The sequence below is a fragment of the Berghia stephanieae genome, chromosome 1 (assembly GCF_034508935.2).
Source record: "Berghia stephanieae isolate SIO BIC M18660-M18661 chromosome 1, UCSD_Bste_1.3, whole genome shotgun sequence".
In the NCBI taxonomy this organism is placed as follows: Eukaryota; Metazoa; Mollusca; class Gastropoda; order Nudibranchia; family Aeolidiidae; genus Berghia; species Berghia stephanieae.
In genome coordinates this window covers 58,941,228-58,963,727 of record NC_088360.1, presented here as the reverse complement: position 1 = coordinate 58,963,727, position 22,500 = coordinate 58,941,228, and the positions used below count along the sequence as shown (strand labels likewise).

At 33.7% G+C, this 22,500-nt stretch overlaps 1 long non-coding RNA gene across 1 annotated transcript in view; it reads right to left on the bottom strand.

Moving 5' to 3' along the window:
• LOC144964362 (uncharacterized) overlaps positions 1-14,321 on the bottom strand; it is a 26,436-nt gene extending 12,115 nt beyond the window's left edge. Inside the window, exons 1-2 of the long non-coding RNA XR_013643819.1 lie at positions 14,245-14,321; positions 11,044-11,286 (exon numbers count right to left, since the gene is read on the bottom strand). This is a non-coding gene — a long non-coding RNA (uncharacterized LOC144964362). The remainder of the gene's footprint in view (positions 1-11,043; positions 11,287-14,244) is intronic.
• Between the last annotated feature and the right edge of the window lie 8,179 nt (positions 14,322-22,500).

Below are 22,500 nucleotides of genomic sequence, written 5' to 3'. Positions count from 1 at the left end.
AATGGAATATGACAGCTTCAAAAAAAAAAAAAAAAAAAAAAAAAGAATAATAGTAAAATAATTAACCCGGAATGTGTTGAGCTCAAAACTCTTCATCAGTTAAAAATAGGTAAAAAGTAAGATGTTAGAGTAACAATGACATCCCGACACTATGAGAATAAAAAAGGATATTGGTTTAGTTCTCTTTATACGGTAAAACTTCAAGATTGGATGACTACATACCACGGTTTCTCATTGAGCTCACTTCAAACTTCGTTATTATTACTATTTTTGTTACAATTATTACTATTATTATTATTATTATCATCATCATCATCATCATCATCATCATCATCATCATCATCATCATCATCATTATTATCTTTTTTAAATTATTATTATCTTTATTATTATTATTATTATTATTATTATTATTATTATTATTATTATTATTATTATTATTATTATTATTATTATTATTATTATTATTAGATTTTTAAACAAGACCTTGACCATAACGTTAAAAATAAAAATGATGCAAATGGTCTCCACGAGTCAATTGTCGGTACGATGGACAAATATGCTCCCTTAAAAACTAGAGCAGTGAGGGTGAGACGTACCCTGGTGAAATACAGAAATAAAATTGACTGGATTAGCCAAGAGGCGGACAAAAACAAAATGGCTCAGGTCCAAAGATGATGTTGATAAGAAACTGTACATCGCGACTAGAAATGATGCGAAAGCCATCACTTTCAGGGCCATAAATAAATACTATGAAGACAGCCTGAAAAACGTCGGAAGTTCGAGACAATTCTTTGCCTTGACCAAGGAACTGCTGGGACAACAGACACAAGCAGCTTTCGCATCTTTAATCAATCGTGCAGATCTACCAACTCGCTTTGCTCAATATTCTAAAGAAAAAAACTGATACCATCAGGAAAGAACTCTTATATGAATCGATCCAAACAACATTTGGCCGGTTTCAGGGTGATTCGTTAACAAATTTTTCAAAGATCACCGAAGCTGACTTACGTGACTGCATTATGTCGTCTCCAACTAACAGTTGTGATTTAGACTCTGTAAACACTCCTATGCTAACAAAAAAAAAGGTATTAATGTAATTTTAACACCATGTACATGTATTGTTAATGATTCGTTGCAGTCACAAAGTTGCTCATGTCATACACCGTTTGAAAAAACCTGATCTAGATAAAGAGAACTTAAAAAAGCTATCGCCCTGTCCCTAATCTTCCTTTCTCTCTAAAATCTTGGAAAAGCATGTTTTGAAACAATTACAGTCACATCTTTAAAATAATTGTCTTGAAGACAAAATTCAGTCGGCTTATAGGCAACATCATTCAACGGAAACCGTACTTGTTAGGGTTCTTAATGATCTTCTCTCTGTTATAGACAATGTTCATGTTATTTGCTGAATTTGCTTGACCTATCGTCTGCTTTTGATGCTATCGATTACAATCTTGTCCTCAAACGTCTTGAAATTACTTATGGCGTTTCTGGTGCAGCGCTTGATTGGTTTAGGTCATATTTGTTTAATCGTAAACAGATTATTACGGTGGTTTAATATAGATATTATGATTCTTGATTGTGGGTTCTCCATGGTTCAGTATTTGGACCCGTTCTTTATGTTCTGTACGTTGGCCCTCTGTCTAAAATCATCAGAAGTTTCGATTTGTCTTAGAATCAATGCGCTGATGATACGCAATTGTACTGCGTCTTCATTACGAGAAATTTACAAGAAGTATCAGCCATTAGTAAGGATCATGTTAAGTAATGGATGAATGAGAAAAAACTGAAACTGAATGATGATAAGACGCAGGTAATGATTGTGGGGAAAGGAAGTGGAAAAGTGAAACAGATGTGAAGCTGGGGGATGCTTCCATTGATATTGTTGACAAAGTGAAACACCTTGGCACATTCTTCGACTCTGGACTGTCGATTGAGCATCGGTTTAATAATATGGTTAGATCTCTCTTTTTCCACCTAAAATGATTGCTTCCATAAGGCTGTTCATATCTGAGGATGTAACCAAACACCTGGTTGTGTCCCTCGTATTATCAAAATTGGATTATTGAAATGCTATGTTGTTTGGCGTTTCGCAATATAATCTGAGACGTCTTCAGATTATACAAAACAGCGCTGCCAGACTAGTATTCATGAAGCGTAGGTGCGACTCTGCCAAACCTCTCCTTCTTGACCTGCAGTGGATGCCTGTTGTGAAAAGGATTAAATTCAAATCTTGTGTTTTAGTGTAGCGTTGCTTTGAAAGTACTGGCTCTTCCTACCTTTCGGAATTAATTGAAAGACATTCAAAACTCCGCCCCTTGCGGTTGGCCAGTGATTCCACCAATCTAGTTGTCCCTGGAATACACACAAATGCTGGACTGAGATCCTTTTCTCAATTCAGACCCTCTGTTTGGAACGCCTTCCCACTGACCATTCGTGAAAAAGAATCTTTGTCTATTTTTAAACGTTAGCTTAAACATATGTTTCGATTTTTGTAGATGATATGAGAAGCAAGATAGGTGTCTGGCTTGCGTTGTGTTGTGTTGTGTTGTGTGTGTGTGTGTGTGTGTGTGTGTGCTTGTGTGTGTGTGAATGAGTATGTTTCAGCCAAAGTAATTTGTAAATTAAGCCCTTAGAGTCTGGTGTCTCGAGTTATAGCTCTATTATTATTATTATTATTATTATTATTATTATTATTATTATTATTATTATTATTATTATTATTATTATTATTATTATTATTATTATTATTATTATGACCTACGTTTTTCATTGTCTTGAACAGCATTTCTTAAGGTTAATCATAAACTCAAAAGACAGTTATCTTAGTTAATTTTGTGGCGATGTGGTGGTATTGTATAACACTCTCCTTCGGATAGGAAGATCCAGGGTTCGAGTCTAACTTTGAGCGGCGCATTGTTAAGTAGTGGGAAGAGGCTATTTACTCACATTTTCTCACCTCATTTAGGTGTAAAATGAGCACCTGACCGTTACCAGCGTATTCTCTGTCGGAAAAAATGGTTCATGTTAAGTATTGCGTTTGGCTAGGGATCCTTATAAAGTGCTTTGAACACAATTAGTAAATAATGCGCTATAAAATAGATTCTCATGCTCATGTTCATGATCGTGGTGCAGTCTCTTAATGAGAGGTGGATTGATTGACCTAACACACGTATAAATTATGACACGGTAATGTATCTCCTTGTATCCCACGTAGGCATGATTTTTGAGGTATGCTGTAGACTAAACTGGCACCAAGATTTAGATGTTACCTAAAGTCAGTTAGATCTTAATTCTAACATGGGGCTTTATAAGTCCTATCCAAGAAAATGAGCGATTCCTGACAACAACCTTGGCCCAAATCGTCCAGACTTCAATGCAATGTCTTACATAACTGGATCAAATATTGCGTGACATGCAATAATATTCGTTTAACTTTAGTTCTTTCTTAACCAGTTAATCGCCGTACTTTGGAAAAACACGTAATTAAACATTTAGCAAAATAAAAAACGTCTTTAAAATATCTAACAATTTTCAATTGCCTTCATCTTGGCAAAACCTCCAAGCCTGAGTCGTCGCGAGGTTCCAGGTTTGAGAGTTTTTGCCAAGATGAGAGTCACGTAAATCGATCCGTTTATGAAGAGCGAGTTTTATGGCCAAATTTTAATGTGTGTTTTTCCAGAGTACGGCAATTAACTGGAATAGGCTTCAACAGTCGTGACGTCACTTCTTACGTAATGACACATTGTAAATTATTCTGGTTCTAAACTACTGGAACAATGGCGGACGCCCTTATGAAATACTTCTTCTACGAGCATAAAAGTGTATCCAGAGGAGAAAAACATTATAAATCTGATCCATGTTTTGACTTTTATACATTCTGATCACCTGACATGTGAACAAGTTCTAGCCAGTATGAAGAATAAAAAGTACCGATTTTCTTTGTTTAGAACCAAGCTGCTCGTTGATGGGCGGACGTGACATCAGACTATTGAATTGAATTGAATGTTCAAGCCTGCAACAGTAGCCCATCAGTATAGCCGACTATTATATTGTACTCGGAGATGGAATCAGTTAATATCTTGTTTGATACGTTTTGTCGTGAACCCGATGATCTCGCTTATGAGTTCCGACCGGCTTTTGATAAATGACCCAACCTATTACTAGCGTTGCAAGTGTACGTCTTGAGTTACACTTGTTTGATGTGTGATTAGTATGGTCACACCTGACGCATTTTGATTCTGTCCGTCTCTTATTGTTGTTTTTATCGTTGTTCGTGTTGTTACTGTTGCTTTCCCCGTATTTGGGTCCTTGTTGAACGGTTTTGTGGACTACGTTGACTTTGGCGAATCGTTCATGTAATTGAAAAGCGTTGTGTTCTGCACTTTACATTGTTTGTACAGTTTCAATTGCCCGTTTCAGTGTTAAATCTTCAATCTGTGGGAGATTTTCGTGAATCCTTACGCCCGCAAATTTATTCCGTAAAGTGTCCTCAAGAGCTGTTTGAAATCACAGTTCTGAGAAAGACGTCGAAGTGATGCGATGTAAAATCACAAGAGGTTTTGGACGGAGATAATTCCAGAACGCCGTTTTCAGTTGATCATAATAATATGATTTTTCTGCTGATTTCTCATGTGAAACAATGCTTTGCAAAAGGTTGTATGTTAAGGAAATCAACCACACAGAGGAAAACAGCCATTCTTCTTTGTTTCAGATGAAATATCATTGACTAGGAAATACTGTTCCAGTCTTTCACATGAAGCGATAATACCTCAGGTAGCAAAAAGAATCACTGTCCTTGTATATTACGGTGCCAATTAGTAGTAACTGCAAACTTTTCAGTATGAAATGTTTATTTCCACAATTATGATAATCATTAGTCTATTAATCCACACTTTGTACAGAAATCCTCGTCGCCATTTTGTTGTGTTCTCAGATAATATGTATTTTTCCAAGAATCAACATACCAAATTATTCTTACAATGAAGAACATTTAATAAAAATCATAACTTATAATACAGAAAAGTGAGTGGAGCAGGCACTTATGTTGGTAACAACAAGATATGAAGTGAATAGAAAAGTGCCAGAAGACAATAGAGAATAAAAATTTTTTCGCGGCGGTGGTGGGGTTTGAACCTGCGACCTAATTGGTACGACAACTCCGCCTGGCAGGTGAGAGCGTGGCTCTACCGTGTGAGCTATCCACGAACACAATAAATATTCGTTTCAAACTCAAAGTCATTACTAGATCCCTCTCTCACCCACTTCTTGAGACCGCCGATTCGTTCGTACACCACCATCGCGAATAATTTGTTGATTAATTAAAAATTCACCCCATACACCGGAGCATACTCAATGTCTCAATCGTTTCTATGTTATATGTTTGTGTTGAGAATATTGGCTATTAAGCTTAACTGCTGGTCAAAATTATTCGCGATGGTGGTGTACGAACGAATCGGCGGTCTCAAGAAGTGGGTGAGAGAGGGATCTAGTAATGACTTTGAGTTTGAAACGAATATTTATTGTGTTCGTGGATAGCTCACACGGTAGAGCCACGCTCTCACCTGCCAGGCGGAGTTGTCGTACCAATTAGGTCGCAGGTTCAAACCCCACCACCGCCGCGAAAAAATTTTTATTCTCTATTGTCTTCTGGCACTTTTCTATTCACTTCATATCTTGTTGTTACCAACATAAGTGCCTGCTCCACTCACTTTTCTGAATTAAAAATTCACCCCATACACCGGAGCATACTCAATGTCTCAATCGTTTCTATGTTATATGTTTGTGTTGAGAATATTGGCTATTAAGCTTAACTGCTGGTCAAAATTATTCGCGATGGTGGTGTACGAACGAATCGGCGGTCTCAAGAAGTGGGTGAGAGAGGGATCTAGTAATGACTTTGAGTTTGAAACGAATATTTATTGTGTTCGTGGATAGCTCACACGGTAGAGCCACGCTCTCACCTGCCAGGCGGAGTTGTCGTACCAATTAGGTCGCAGGTTCAAACCCCACCACCGCCGCGAAAAAATTTTTATTCTCTATTGTCTTCTGGCACTTTTCTATTCACTTCATATCTTGTTGTTACCAACATAAGTGCCTGCTCCACTCACTTTTCTGAATTAAAAATTCACCCCATACACCGGAGCATACTCAATGTCTCAATCGTTTCTATGTTATATGTTTGTGTTGAGAATATTGGCTATTAAGCTTAACTGCTGGTCAAAATTATTCGCGATGGTGGTGTACGAACGAATCGGCGGTCTCAAGAAGTGGGTGAGAGAGGGATCTAGTAATGACTTTGAGTTTGAAACGAATATTTATTGTGTTCGTGGATAGCTCACACGGTAGAGCCACGCTCTCACCTGCCAGGCGGAGTTGTCGTACCAATTAGGTCGCAGGTTCAAACCCCACCACCGCCGCGAAAAAATTTTTATTCTCTATTGTCTTCTGGCACTTTTCTATTCACTTCATATCTTGTTGTTACCAACATAAGTGCCTGCTCCACTCACTTTTCTGAATTAAAAATTCACCCCATACACCGGAGCATACTCAATGTCTCAATCGTTTCTATGTTATATGTTTGTGTTGAGAATATTGGCTATTAAGCTTAACTGCTGGTCAAAATTATTCGCGATGGTGGTGTACGAACGAATCGGCGGTCTCAAGAAGTGGGTGAGAGAGGGATCTAGTAATGACTTTGAGTTTGAAACGAATATTTATTGTGTTCGTGGATAGCTCACACGGTAGAGCCACGCTCTCACCTGCCAGGCGGAGTTGTCGTACCAATTAGGTCGCAGGTTCAAACCCCACCACCGCCGCGAAAAATTTTTTATTCTCTATTGTCTTCTGGCACTTTTCTATTCACTTCATATCTTGTTGTTACCAACATAAGTGCCTGCTCCACTCACTTTTCTGAATTAAAAATTCACCCCATACACCGGAGCATACTCAATGTCTCAATCGTTTCTATGTTATATGTTTGTGTTGAGAATATTGGCTATTAAGCTTAACTGCTGGTCAAAATTATTCGCGATTGTGGTGTACGAACGAATCGGCGGTCTCAAGAAGTGGGTGAGAGAGGGATCTAGTAATGACTTTGAGTTTGAAACGAATATTTATTGTGTTCGTGGATAGCTCACACGGTAGAGCCACGCTCTCACCTGCCAGGCGGAGTTGTCGTACCAATTAGGTCGCAGGTTCAAACCCCACCACCGCCGCGAAAAAATTTTTATTCTCTATTGTCTTCTGGCACTTTTCTATTCACTTCATATCTTGTTGTTACCAACATAAGTGCCTGCTCCACTCACTTTTCTGAATTAAAAATTCACCCCATACACCGGAGCATACTCAATGTCTCAATCGTTCTATGTTATATGTTTGTGTTGAGAATATTGGCTATTAAGCTTAACTGCTGGTCAAATTATTCGCGATGGTGGTGTACGAACGAATCGGCGGTCTCAAGAAGTGGGTGAGAGAGGGATCTAGTAATGACTTTGAGTTTGAAACGAATATTTATTGTGTTCGTGGATAGCTCACACGGTAGAGCCACGCTCTCACCTGCCAGGCGGAGTTGTCGTACCAATTAGGTCGCAGGTTCAAACCCCACCACCGCCGCGAAAAAATTTTTATTCTCTATTGTCTTCTGGCACTTTTCTATTCACTTCATATCTTGAACTTATAATACATGTGTACAGGAAGACGGTTAGATACAGAATGACTCCCAACAAGATAGCCAGTAGAACAGGTGCTAGTTGTGAATGATACTACATTAAACGGACGATACAAGTTACGATACTTGAATACAATAACATTCATGCACAACATAATGCAAAGAACAATTTTTACTCTTAGACCAATGAGGGCTTTAGAAAGGAGGTTCGCCTTGGATTTTCAGCCCCCGCTAGTGGGGGCCATTGGTTGGATAACGATTTCAAGCAAAACTACCACTTTTCTGCCTTGGTACAATTTCCTTGAATGCGCAATAATTGATTCTGTTCTTATAATTTCGGTACTTTATAATAAATTGGTTAATTGGCGACCATAAGTTTTAAATAATATTTCTTATGTCTTGAATGATATGAAAATATACAAAAAGTAGTGAACTATCAAAACTTTCACAGGAAAGTATGAACTATTTTTCTATGACACCCTCTTACAAACTGAGTGATTGGGTTTGTTATCTTTTTTGAAATCGAAAGTACGAATCTGATTTCAATATCTTTTTAATAACTATGGCTGATTTATCGAACCAGAATCTTTGAAAAGTGGTAAGTACAATAATAATTGCGTAATAATTATTTAAGACATGTTTAGAATTATCAACTGTAGTTCCTGCAGACGATAGTCGAACCCATTGTCGTGCTTGCTCTGTCGAGTCGCACAGATATTATAGTGATCAGAATCAGACTCCGACATCCTGATTCGGAATCCGAATCCGATTACTGTGGCTTTATATTTATATATTTTTTTCTATATGGTTAACTGACACTGTTGACTTTATTGTATTCGTCTAGTGTATAAGTAAAGAGGGCCCCTTTGCTCGTCACGTCAACTTCACAACTTGAACTTGACCAGTTGCTAGTTAGTGGGTCTGATATTACCATATCATATTCATATATGATGGAACTTGGACTCTGACTCTGAATATATAGTTATGCCCATTACATGGATCTGTGTTGCTGATATGACTGTCAATCGTATGGGACTAGTAACTAAGACTCTGAATATATAGTTTTGCCTCATTGATCTGAGATGTGTCTGTTGTTACAGTTACACTCACTCACTATATTACTATTATCTCTGTGACTATGGAAAGGAATTATGGATCTGATGCTACTCCATTGACTGAAAGGAATGAACTAGTAGTCTGAATATATAGTTTTGTCTCATTGACCTAAGATGAAACTCTATTAAACAACTCTATGACTATGGAAGGGAACTATGGATCTGATTCTGATGCTACTCATTGACTGTAAGGAATGAACTATAGTAGACAGATGTTTTATGAATGGCGCATGTTTTTCTAGTTTTTCTATGATGTCCCTCTATCAAAAGTTGCAAAACTTTGTGTCAACCTCCGAATCAATTTCTCTTAACTGAATAAATATTTTGGCCCGTATTGAATTGTGATGCCATATCACAAAAAAGATTTCTTCTTCACGACCTATAAAAAGCCACTTTAAAACCGCTGTTATAAAATTAGAGATTTTACATTGCTAAATATTTAAACAGTTTCGCACCACAAAGCAAGAGATGAATTCATCGTTTTTCAAAAAAATCTTGTGACACAAGGGTTCCGGCTAGTGGTTATGAGTTCACATCATACTATTACTATTTTCCGAATAAAAGCAAAACACATTAACATAACTTATGTAGTTTGCATCCAATTTTGACTTTATAATTTATTGCTTTTTATTTAGGCTACATCACGTCGCAATTACCGAAGACTGATATGAATCTCTAGTTTTAACGTATTTGAACTAGTGATTAAATACTCAAAATTGTCAAATTAACATTGAATGTTTATATTTAACTTTGAAAAATTGTATCTATGCATGAACGTTTCACACAGCATTTAAAGTTTTCTTTTAAACCTATAAGCTCTTAAACGATACGATATGATACGGAATCTCTACCGGTTCCTTTCTCGTAAAGCTGCGAAAAGAAGTATACTTGTATCTATCGATAAGTCATTAAAGAGGACATCTATGGAATTGGAATCTCACAATCAACCCTGAGTTTTGCATGTTATTGTTGTTACGTTGTTGTTGAACACAAGCACATTTTGTGGAAACACTGTGTCATAAATTTATGAATTTCTACTTTTGACTGGTCTACATTAAATTTATGTAATCCTCTTTGGCATAAATACCAAGCTATTTCTCAAAATTTGAACTCAAAATAATGTTGGAAGTGCGTAATGTTCACTTTTATTTGTATTCATCAATAACGTATATTGATTGTTATAAAATGTAAACTTGTCTGTCGTTCCTTCATATTCAGATTCTGTACGAACATCATATAAGTTTCAATTAACTGAACATTCCATTTTAACAAATTCTTTCAAAATGGATAAGCGGAAAATCATAATTTCGACATTATAAATCATTTTTTAGTTCAAATCCTTACCCGTTATCGATTTTAATATAGCTGTAATAAGCGAAATACTTTCCTATTGTTTTTTTTAAGTCGTGAGAAAACATTTTTATTAAGACAAAATGATCCAGAGTTTCATACAAATTTTTGCAGCTGTACATCGTGAACAGCTAGCTGTGAAAAAGAAGAAAAAGACGCGCTCCTTATTAAAAATCCGACTTTTGTACTCTGAATATATAGTTCTGTCTCATTGATCTGATATGTTACTTTATTAATTAACTCTATGAATATGGAATGGAATGGAACTATGAATTTGATGCTACTCCATTGACTATATGGAATGAACCAGTACTCTGAATGTTTTTTCTCACATGAACTTTTGCCTCTTGTGGGTCTGATGTTCATGGACGTGATTTGTTAGCAAATTCAAGATGGGGAAAATTGTGGTGTTGCGAATTGCAATGGTAACTACAATAAAGCCAACAAATGTTGTGTGTTCAGATTGCCTATAAAGAAGAACCAGAATGGGAAACATAGTTAAACAAACTCCCTCCTCGTGATGATATTGAACCACATCCGACAAAATTTGTTATTTGTGAGAGACATTGGTCTGCAGGTGTTCCAATGAAAATTCTACCTGACAGACCGTTCGTCCCTTATAGGGATGAAATAGTGTTCAAAAAATTAATAAATTCGAGAGATACTAATTACAACTACTATGTGGTGCATCCCTTAGTAGATATTTCGGTATTCATATTTTTCTTGGGATCATCCTCCGCAGATTACCTCCCTTTGTTGATATTGTACATCTCCTTTCCCCTTCATTTAATTGTTCATCCTCTTCCTCATCATCACATTACATGTATATTCATTAATCAAGCTTCTAAAGTAATCATCCTGAATCAATCACTATAAGGTCAGTTTTTAGAATATCTAACTACTCACCCTTTCCGTTTCTTGGCTACTCCTATTCACTGCTGATAATAATAATCATTAAATATTTTTTGGACCCAGAATTCACAACCACTCTCTAAAAAGGTAGATCTTGCCATATAATGCCCCTGCTGTTATTTTGGTGTAAATTTTCTATATTTTTTGTTGGCCCCCACTAGCGTTGCCTGAAGATTCCATATGATTGTCCTTTCAGTATAGTTGTCCTTGTCTTAGACATAAACATGGCCTCAGGGTCTGTTAAAATATAAAGAACAAAAACTATTAACGATTCTGGAGAGAGACAATGACGTGTATATTTAGCAAATGCAAGACTGACGTATACATAACATGGTAAAGAAAAAAGACTTTTTAAAAAAAGCAATGGAACACTTCAATAAGACAGTTTGATCCCAAAACTATTCACTATATCCAATAGATATTAAAGATACTAAATAGGGAGTAGGCACTGGTGTACGATAAAAATCTGATAAGATGTGGATTTTTTCAATCTGCTTTGTCTGGCTCTGTTTCATTAGGAGATCTGAGGTTCAATCCCCGGTCGGGGCAGGCTGTTATTTTGGGACGATTTATTTAATGTATTTTTCTTTATGCATGTTTCATACACATTTTTCCAGATTTATATCTTGTGCAGTATAAACTCTCGGAAAATTACAGGGGAAAAATTACCTCCTAATTAAAAAAAAACCTTAATAGAGAGTTAATAAAGGCAGATGATATACAACCGATTTTGAACACTGAAGACGTCGCGATCTGTGTCCCCCTTATTCCAAACAAAAAAGGGGAAGAACAGCAAAATTGAGAAAAAATAAATAATACCCCCATGGTAACCATTGAGTGATAAGCAATCAACGAAGTGAAAAACGTTTGACGAAGGATGCGCCAAAAAAGATGTAAATAAAGTACAGAAAAAGAATATCAATAAAACGAATTCAGTTTTGGGGGCATCATCCTCACGCTCCACTCTCTTTTTCTTCCTCTTTGGCATAAAATCAATATTCAACGAGTGCGTGCTACTGGAATCAAGAATAGATGACATGCTCCTCTGCCCTCCTTGAGGAGTTGTTCAAAACCCCTTCTCATTTCTTTGAACATCTCTAAGTACAGCTTTCATCTTTGACCTTTGTAACCAACGAAACGAATGTTTTAACGTCAGACAAGATGCATTTTTTTCTAAATCTCTCTCTCTCTCTCTCTCTCTCTCTCTCTCTCTCTCTCTCTCTCTCTCTCTCTCTCTCTCTCTCTCTCTCTCTCTCTCTTCTTTATTTTTTTCGTTCTCTCTTACACACACACACACACACACACACTCACACACACACACACACATATATATATATATATATATATATATATATATATATATATATATATATATATAATATATACATTATATATATCATATATATATACATATACATATATATATATATCTTTCTCTCTCTCTCTCTCTCTCTCTCTCTCTCTATATATATATATATATATATATATATATATATATATATATATATAACTTATTGCCGTCCGCCTCCTCATCAACCAACTAGTACGCCTCGGCAGCTTTTCTAATTCTATTGATGAATTCCCTCCTTTGGTCTCTATCCTTTGCGAGGGACTGTTAGTCTGCAAGAACTTTTTTCGGCCTTCAATCTGGATGGTTCCCGAAACGTTTCAAGTGAATGTTTAATATTTTGTTAATGTTTGTTGTGGTCTGCCTCGATATTTGTTTGTGTAAAGTATGCTTTCATGTCTTTATGTACACATAATATTATACATATATTTTCTGACTCAGGTGTGAATATACATGTTCACATATCTATGACAATTATATGTTTTAAAGTCCTTCACAGATCAATAACCAAAAATGAGCAGTGTTCAATTGATGCATTGCGTTTAGTTTTTTTTTTTAAAAAAAACCTCATCACATTGCCAGCCGAATATAACGTACAAACACACAAAACAATGTGTCACCTTAAACGTTTATAGTCTAATTAATACAATTTAGTGAGATCTACTCATAAAATGGCTGGTGAAAAACAACAATAAAAATCTGAGTGATGTCAATATTGTTCTATCTCTATTCAAGAATCTACAAATTGTGTTAATGTATCAACTTTAAAAATAAACAGTCTCACTAAGTGAATTTCTGCAGTAAGGAACGTGAAAAATGATAAAAAATGACTTCCATGTTCTCTTCCAATTTTAACATGGATTTTTATAAGACAACTCAGTGCAATGATCAAATGTAAATACTTTTGTTATTCTTTAGACATATAGTTGTAATCTCTTTAATATTGTGGTAGGCCAGGGTTATCTTTATTACCAGTTTGATACATAAATGTAATAAGTGGAGAAAATGCCACTGACAACGGGGACGTTTTTGTAAAACATGAGTATTTCATTATTTTGAATGTCGATGGAGCAATGTTTACGAAGGTTATACTCTGCTAGCCAATGTTCAACTCAACCTGGGCTGAACGCGTTGAATCATGCTCTGTAATTTAATTAGAACCGTAAAATTGGATCTATTTACAACACTAAAATTGATTTTTAATCAGAGTGGCGCACTGCGTCACTCACAACAAAATTGAACCGATTTTCAGAATGTTATCGGATTTGGACGATATTCCCAGAATCTAACCTGGGCATTGTGTACCTGAGTAAGACATTTTCCATTCATAACTCCAGTCGATTCAGCTGTGAATGTGTTATGTAGGAAGAAGAGATAATAATAATAATGATAATAGTAATATAATAATAATAATAATAATAATAATAATAATAATAATAATAATAATAATAATGATAATAATGATAATAATAATAATAGAAGAAGAAGAAGAAGAAGAAGAAGAAGAAGAAGAAGAAGAAGAAGAAGAAGAAGAAGAAGAAGAAGAAGAAGAAGAAGAAGAAGAATGTACATTAAGTATAGCGCTTTCTATGCAATTGGGCATGTTTTACGGAGGTCTCATGCCTTGACGTTGAAAATGTAATTCGTTCATCAAATAGTAAGACCTGTGGCCTTGATCCATAACCACAGAATTATTAAAGGAAAATATAGATTTGCTTCTTCCCATTATAACTGACATTATGAACCAATCATAAAAATCAGAAGTGCCAGTTAAGTTTAAAACCGCCATGGTAATCCCTCTAATTAAAATTCAGGATTAGATGTAGACAATTTAAAAAATTACAGACCAGTGTCAAACCTGTCTTTCTTGTCAAAGGCATTAGAAAAACGTGTTCTAAAGTAGTTGAGGAACCGCTTTGAATTTAACAATCTCCGGAATCACTTTCAATCAGCTTATAGCAACAATCACTCGACAGAAACTGCACTATCGAGGGTTGTAAATGATTTAAATCACGTTATTGATTTTACTTGTGTGAAGCGCTTAGAACCCATATTGCATGAGAGGTTGGCGCGATATTATAATAATAATAATAATAATAATAATAATAATAATAATAATAATAATAATAATAATAATAATAATAATAATAATAATAATAATAATAATAATAATGATAATAATAATAATAATAATAATAATAATAATAATAATAATAATAATAATAATAATAATAATAATAATAATACAAATATGCGCCGCTCAGAGCAGGAATCGAACCCTTCCAATCTGAAGACGAGTGCCATGCCACAAGACCATCTGGACACCCATTCAAAACTAATAATTATAGTACCACACAACAGTAAAGAGATATCTCTCAGAAAAAGGTACTGTACATTTTACAGTAATCCTCCCGGCTAAGGATTCCAGACAGGGCCAGGAAAGAAACACAGGGAGCAATTTCAATCCAGAGCAACATGTTTCCTTGTTTTTAAGGGTTTCAATGCGTCAGCAGGAGATCGCCACCCCCCCCCCCCAACCCTCACTCCAAGGAATTCAAGAATGAAAATTGAACACATGAATCTTTAAATTCAAATTTATGAACACAATGTTGAGCTCTCAAATTTAATGAAGCATTCATAATCAGTTTTTGCATAATGCATAACTATGTACATTGTAAAATTTTGGCTGGATTGCAAATATGGATAACAATACAAAATTATCAGACAAAAATGTTTTTTTTTTTAATGAATGTATCTGTATAATAATATTATTAACAATTACATTCATCTCTAATGTATTTACTTATCTTAACGGCGCAGTGTGGTTTCACAATTTTTCTCCTGAATTGACTCTGCATTATCAGGGATTGGGGCATACAAAATTATGTGATCACAACAGGAATTGCAACACAGGTTGTCTTTTTTCATGTTATATCAGAATAGTAAGCAAATATCATTAAAACAAATAATTTTTTTAAAGTATACGCGAGAAAAAGTCATTAGAATTAAAGAAATCAAATTCAATAAATATTATGCATATTACAAAACCTTGAATTTTTATAGTCTGGTTAATACAATTTTGTGAAAATTACTCATAAACGCGGATGGCAAAAAGCAATAACAAAGACCTGAGTAACTTCAACTACATACCATCTATAGAAAAGGAGAGTGAGATTTGGATACAGTGCCTGTAATATAGCAGAAAAGTGACAGAGATGATTCACAAGGAAAATAATATATCTCTACGATACGGCTTAGGATCCTATGCTTATATTCAAAACAACAAACATAACAGACACAACTGTGTGACTTACAACAAGTGTGTGAACAGATATAGAATGCAACAGTCAGCAGGAAAAGATGAATTCCCCCCTCCCCTTCCCCACAACCAGAAATTCAAAACTGAAAATCTGAATGCATAAATCTTTAAATTTGAATTTTTTTTAAAAACATTGTTGAGATCACAAATTCAATAAAGCATTCACAATCAGTTTTCGCATAATAATAGAATTTTGGTCAAATCGCAAATATGGATAATAAAATAAAATTATCAGACAAATATATTTTTACATCTGTATAATAATAGTAACAATGAAAGTGCTCATTACATTAATTTCTTAATTTATTTATTTATTTGTTTGATTTTAAGGGTTTTACGCGCTTGCAACACATTAAGGTCATATCAGCGCCAGTAAAATGAAAAAAAATCGGGGTAGTAAAAAGTTCTAGAATTACGATTAAAGCACCTAAGAAAAGATAAGATTAAGGGAAATTGGTTCAAAAGGAAACAGTAGATTCCAAGTGCAGACCATCAAAGTACTTAGTTTGAGATCACCTAAAAGTCTCATCCAGACACAAGCACAGCTCCCCATTAAGAGGAATACACTCAAATGTTTACACATCATATCTAATATGTAAAGAAAACATAATACAGTACATAACAGAGAGATGATTTACAAGACAAAAAATGTCATCTCCCAAAACTCTAACTATACATTGACTGCTTCCCTCCCAGTTAGAGTATCCGACCAGGGTCAGGACAAAACCAAGTAATCTCATTTTAAGACAAGATAGAAAGTATGTTGGAAAACAGATATAGGGGGATAGAAGACACAGAGAGTGCCTTACTGTCCACTATGGGAGATCAGGAACCCCATCCAGATTTACTTATTTGAATGGTGCCCGCTAAATAAATTGATAATAGAGGTCAGAAACCTTTACATACGTCCAATGCAAAGGAGAGAGCAGACATTTGTTTTTGGCAATTTTACGGCGCTAAATACAGATCTTTTAAGCGCCAATAGAAAGGCAGAAAATGGAATAAAAGACAAAAAATAAGACAAAGGGGATTAGTTCAAACAAGGAGCAGGAAAAGATTCTAGGAGCATTCTTTGTGTTTCATTTCAGACCACCTAAAGTTCAACCAGGACACAAGCTCAGGATTCCTCGAAGATGGATATTCTCAAATTTTACAAAAGTTAAAAAATATAATAATGTATAACAAGACAGGATCTGTTTTGTTTTTTGTTTTTTTTTTTTGTTTTTAGTTTTTGTTTTTAAGAGTTTTACGGCGCTTGCAACACATTTAGGTTATATCAGCGCAGTAAAAAGGAACAAATCGGATAGTAAAATGTTCTAGAATTACAATTAAAGCACCCAAGAAAAAGTAAGATGAAGTGGAACTGGGAACAAATAGGTATTAGTTGTAGATTCCAAGAGCACATCACCAATGTGCTTAGTTTGAGATCACCGATAACTCTCATCCGGACACAAGCACAAAATCCAACAAAGAGGAATACACTCAAATGCTTACATTATACATTCAAAATAGTATATAATGATACTCGTAGATAACAAAGAGATGATTTACAAGGGAAAAAATAGCATCTCCCAAAACAATAACTATGCATTTGACTGTTTCCCTCCTAGCTAGGACTCCGGCCAGGGCCAGGACAAAACGAAGTAATCTCAGTCCAAGACAAAGACAGAAAGCATGTTGAAAAACAGATATAGGGGATAGAAGACACAGTATGTACCCCCCTGCCCATTTTGGGAGGTCAGGAACCCCACCCAGAGACATGATCTCAAACAGGGCTAGGACAAAACCAAAGTCATTCAGGACAAGGACAGAATACAATATGAAATATAGGGGGAAAGGATAAAGGGGGAAATACTTTGCAAGAGGGTCTACCCGACCCACTGTGACAGGTCAAAATACCCAAGTAGGACACAAAATCGCATAAAAAGGACAATTGTTGCAATAGGATATATGATTACAAGTGTGTGGACCGATATAGTTTGTTTTTAAGGGTTTTACAGCGCTTGCAACACATTAAGGTCATATCATAAAAAGAAAGAAAATGGGGTAGTAAAAAGTTCTAGAATTACAATTAAAGCATCCAAGAAAATGTAAGACAACGGGGAATTGGTTCACACTATCAAAGTACTTAGTTTGAGATCACCTAAAAGTCTCATCCATACACAAGCACAGGTCCCCACTAAGAGGAATACACTCAAATGTTTACAAATCATATATAATAAGTAAACAAAACATAATCTAGTGCATCACGGAGAGATGATTGACAAGGAAAAGAATATCTCCCAAAACAAATTATACATTTGACTGTTTCCCTCTCAGCCAGAGTATCCGACAGGTCCAGGAAAATACCAAGAAATATCACTCCAAAACAGACAGAAAACATGGAAAACAGACACATGGGGATAGAAGACTCAGTAAGTGTCTCCCTGCCCAGTATGGGAGGTCAGGAACTCCACCCAGGAACCGATGTAGAACATAACAGTCAGCAGGGGAAGGTAGTTTTAAGACAACAGACTGGATGGGGAGAACAACCACAGAAGCAGGGCATACACCACAGTTGAAAACCGGAAAAGAGTTCTGTCAGGCTATTTGGGAGGCTACATCCAACAAGGATTCACTTTTTAAAAATAAGATCAACAAAAGAATTTTCATCAGTCAGAAAATTATTTTAATGTGAAAATAAATAATAGAGTATATGACAACCAAAATATACATGAACTACAATCGTAATAAAATAAGTTCTCATGAAAAAGTGGTAATGAAGGGAAATTTTAAAAGTGACAAAGTTTTGTCCAGTTGTCAGAACGTATGAAATGTGATTACAATTTACATATCACGACTTATAATTCGATTTCAGAGAGAGGCAGCTATTGTATAATCAATTTATATATATATAATATTATAAATAAGGTTATTATCATTATTAGATACAAGCTGAGATGAATGGATGACAAAATAATAATGGTGAACCTTTTCCTCAAAAAAGTTTTAGGGTTGATTTGGCTGGTATGGAGAAGAGTGAAAGGAAGAATAAAAAGTTTTCACAATATTTTTGAAAATGACAAAATCATTTCATCTTTAGCAGAAGTGTTGCATTTTTATTTCACGACATAACTTTGGATTCAGTCACATGAAAATATATCATATCCAATTAATCAAACCACAAATCTGGTTTCTTCAATAATACATCGAAAGGACGCAATTGTATTCCTTTTAGCAAAAGTCTTTATCATTTCAAAACTGCACTTATAATTTTACAACACGCGTTTTCACTCTCACCACTTCAGCCATTATAATATCAATTTTAGAATTAGCCACACTAAACCGTTGATGATATTAAACTTAAGATTTAGCCACACTAAACCGTGTGATAATATGTCAAATTAAGCCAAACATGAAATGTGGTTCAAAAATTAAACTTTTCTGTGAGCCGATATGATTGAGAATTATGAGGGTTTTGAGTGGCAGGTCACCAGATGATATTGATAAAATTGCATCAATTGTAAAGAAAACAAAAACATTATAAAATACAACCCTACAAGTATTTGCGGACTTTCTATATACAATGCGACTACATGTGTATAACATAAATACATTATTATAAACACTCAACAAAATTATATACAATGTGATTACAAGTTATATATCACTATTTAAAATTAATATTTCAAAGAGGCAGCTCTTTTACAATTTATTCGAGTAATAAACATTTAACTGTGCGTTACAAATGAAATATTAGAGATGGTGATTTCTTATAAAGATGCACCATAACACTATATCCACCTAAAATGAATTTTATTTGATTTAAATTCCATTTATGACTTTGCATTCAACATTTTAATATATATGGTTTCAATGATATGTACAAAAAAAGCAATCTGTCTTCATATAGAGAAAAGTCAGCAAAATATTATAGTGTATTCTTAGGTAACATGTGACGGGTTCTTGAAATGTATTGAAGAGACAGGAACCTGTATTATACAATCAAAATAGATTTATAAACATTAAATGGAAACTTACATTTCAAAGACAGAAAGATTATTGTTTAAAAATTTGATAAGGGTGTTTTTTTTTTGTACATTTTTAGACAATGCCGTGTCCAACTACAAGATAATCTTCATACAACAATCTCTGATAGAATTTTGGGAGTTAAAATATAATATAACTTTTGATGTAGGTGTTTTAAAAAAATCAGTAACACAAAGACTTATTCAACTACAAAATAATATAAAATCTGATTTGGAATTTTTCTGGAGGAAAAAAAAAAAGAAAAATGCATTTGATCTGATACTCATAAACAAAGAGCAATTGCATATGCAATCTAGCTAAATTCACTCAAATTCTTGTCTACTTTAAACGTTGCTTGTATGTGATATCAAATATTTGAAAACTGATGGATCGTTTGAAAAAAGAAATCAAGTATTTTTTAAATCATTTCACTTATTTGATCTAATTGCTTCATAAATGTCAAGCTTCATTTGTTAAAAATCTTTATGTATGACTGCTATAAAGTGTAAAATCACATCCCAATGAAATTGTAATATTGTAAAATGATGATACTGTAATAACAAAGTATATTCCAATTAAAACTAACAATTTACGTGATAAAAAAAGAGTTTTGATATGACCAAATTAAAAGGCCATTACATTCCAATACAATGATGAGTAGATAAGCGATCTGCGTTCATGAATAGAACCTTAAGCAAAATTTTATATTTATAATTAGGTAACTTGTCACAAGTTCATAGCATTTCAAGAAGCGAGAGTGCAATTTTATACATCACCATTAATAGAGTTACAAACATTAAATGGGCACTAAAGTTATAAAAGGCAAATAGAAATGTTAAGCATTTTGTTATGGATGAATTTTCTTAGGACAATGCCATGTTCATTCAACAAGACAATAATTCAAAATCCCTGAATATCAGTAAACAATGATAGCAAATGCATTTTTAACCTTTTTTAAAAAAACAAACATACAAATGCATTCTAACCGGATACTAAAATTTTAAAATACAATATTAAATAACTGATTGGCTGACTGACAAAATTATTATTTGAATAATGATGGATTTGAAATAAAAAGAAAACTGTTTTTAAAAACTAAACGTATTATTATTATATATTATTATTATTATTATTATTATTATTATTATTATTAATTATTATTATTATATTATATTATTATTATTATTATATTTTATTATATTATTATTATTATTATTATTATTATTATTATTATTATTATTATTATTATTATTATTTATTATTATTATATTATTATTATTTATTTATTATATTATCATTATTATTATATTATTATTATTATCATTATTATTATTATTATTATTATTATTATTATTATTATTATTATATTATTATTATTATTATTATTATTATTATTATATTATTATTATTATTATTATTATTATTATTATTATTATTATTATTATTATTATTATTATTATTATTATTATTATCATTATCATTATTATTATTATTATTATTATTATTATTATTATTATTATTATTATTATTATTATTATTATTATTATTATTATTATTATTATTATTATTATTATTATTATTATTATTATATTATTATTTTTATCATCATCATTATCATTATAATAAGTGCATCACTACGCAGACAAAGCTACTATAACTTTCGTATGATTGTTAGTAAATATAAAATTACATTCCTATGAAACCTAACAGATGGGATATATAACATAACATAAAGCATATACAGTCCACCGGATAATCGCAACTTTTGGTTAATCGCAACATTTCCCAAGAAACGGAATTAATTCTATATAAAAGTCACTGGTTAATTGCAACAAACTTCGGTTAATCGCAACAAATTTTCGCCCTCAAAAAGTGGCAAAATCAAGAAATCAAGCAAACAAATTACTAAATTATATCGTTGATGAAATCGTGACAGGTTGAAGAGTCGAGAGTGAGCGGGATTTAATACTATAGTAGTGTGTCACCATTCTATTACAGACAAAAGAGGGTGATACTTTGCAGTATGGGTTTGTAATGTCATCAGTGGCCATTAAATAGGACTCGAGGGGGCTGGGCATAGTCTTGGCAACAAGTAGACAATGACAGTTGTAAAGAGAGACTGGCTGATATCCTTTTTTTTTTGGATTGACAACTGTGCATTGTGACCGAGTTTGGTGAGAGCTTATTGTCTCTCATCACGGCTTATCTCTTTGACTCTTAAAATGTTGAGAACAAAAGAATGAAAGTGAATCAAAACTGAATAAGATGTTGACTTGCATAAAAGCTGCTTTTGCTTGACAAAATCTATACAGGGCTGCCATATAGTTTTTATTTTAATCAAATTGTTCAGTCTGTGGTGGACTAAGAACAATGTTTACAATAACTGGTTGGAGTTTGCCATATTTGTGTAAAATGTTGCAATCTTGGAAAGGAAACTCAACTTCGGTTAATTGCAACTTCGGTTAATCGCAACATTTTCGCTGATCCCAAGGAGTTGCGATTATCCGGAGTGGACTGTAACAGATTTGATACATAACATATCATAAAACCATAAAAGAGCGTATAGACATTGCAAAATTAAAAGGGTATTAGAATATATTTTTAGAATGATATGTCAATAAGCGATCTATGTAATGTTTAAATTTTTGATATATTGATTTTTTAAATATGTTAAACATTGCCTAAAACAGTAGGGTTCTTCTTTAAGCAGTAAACATTTACATCGACAGAAAAAAAATATACTCAAACAAATCAATATTAAATAAATGAATTATTC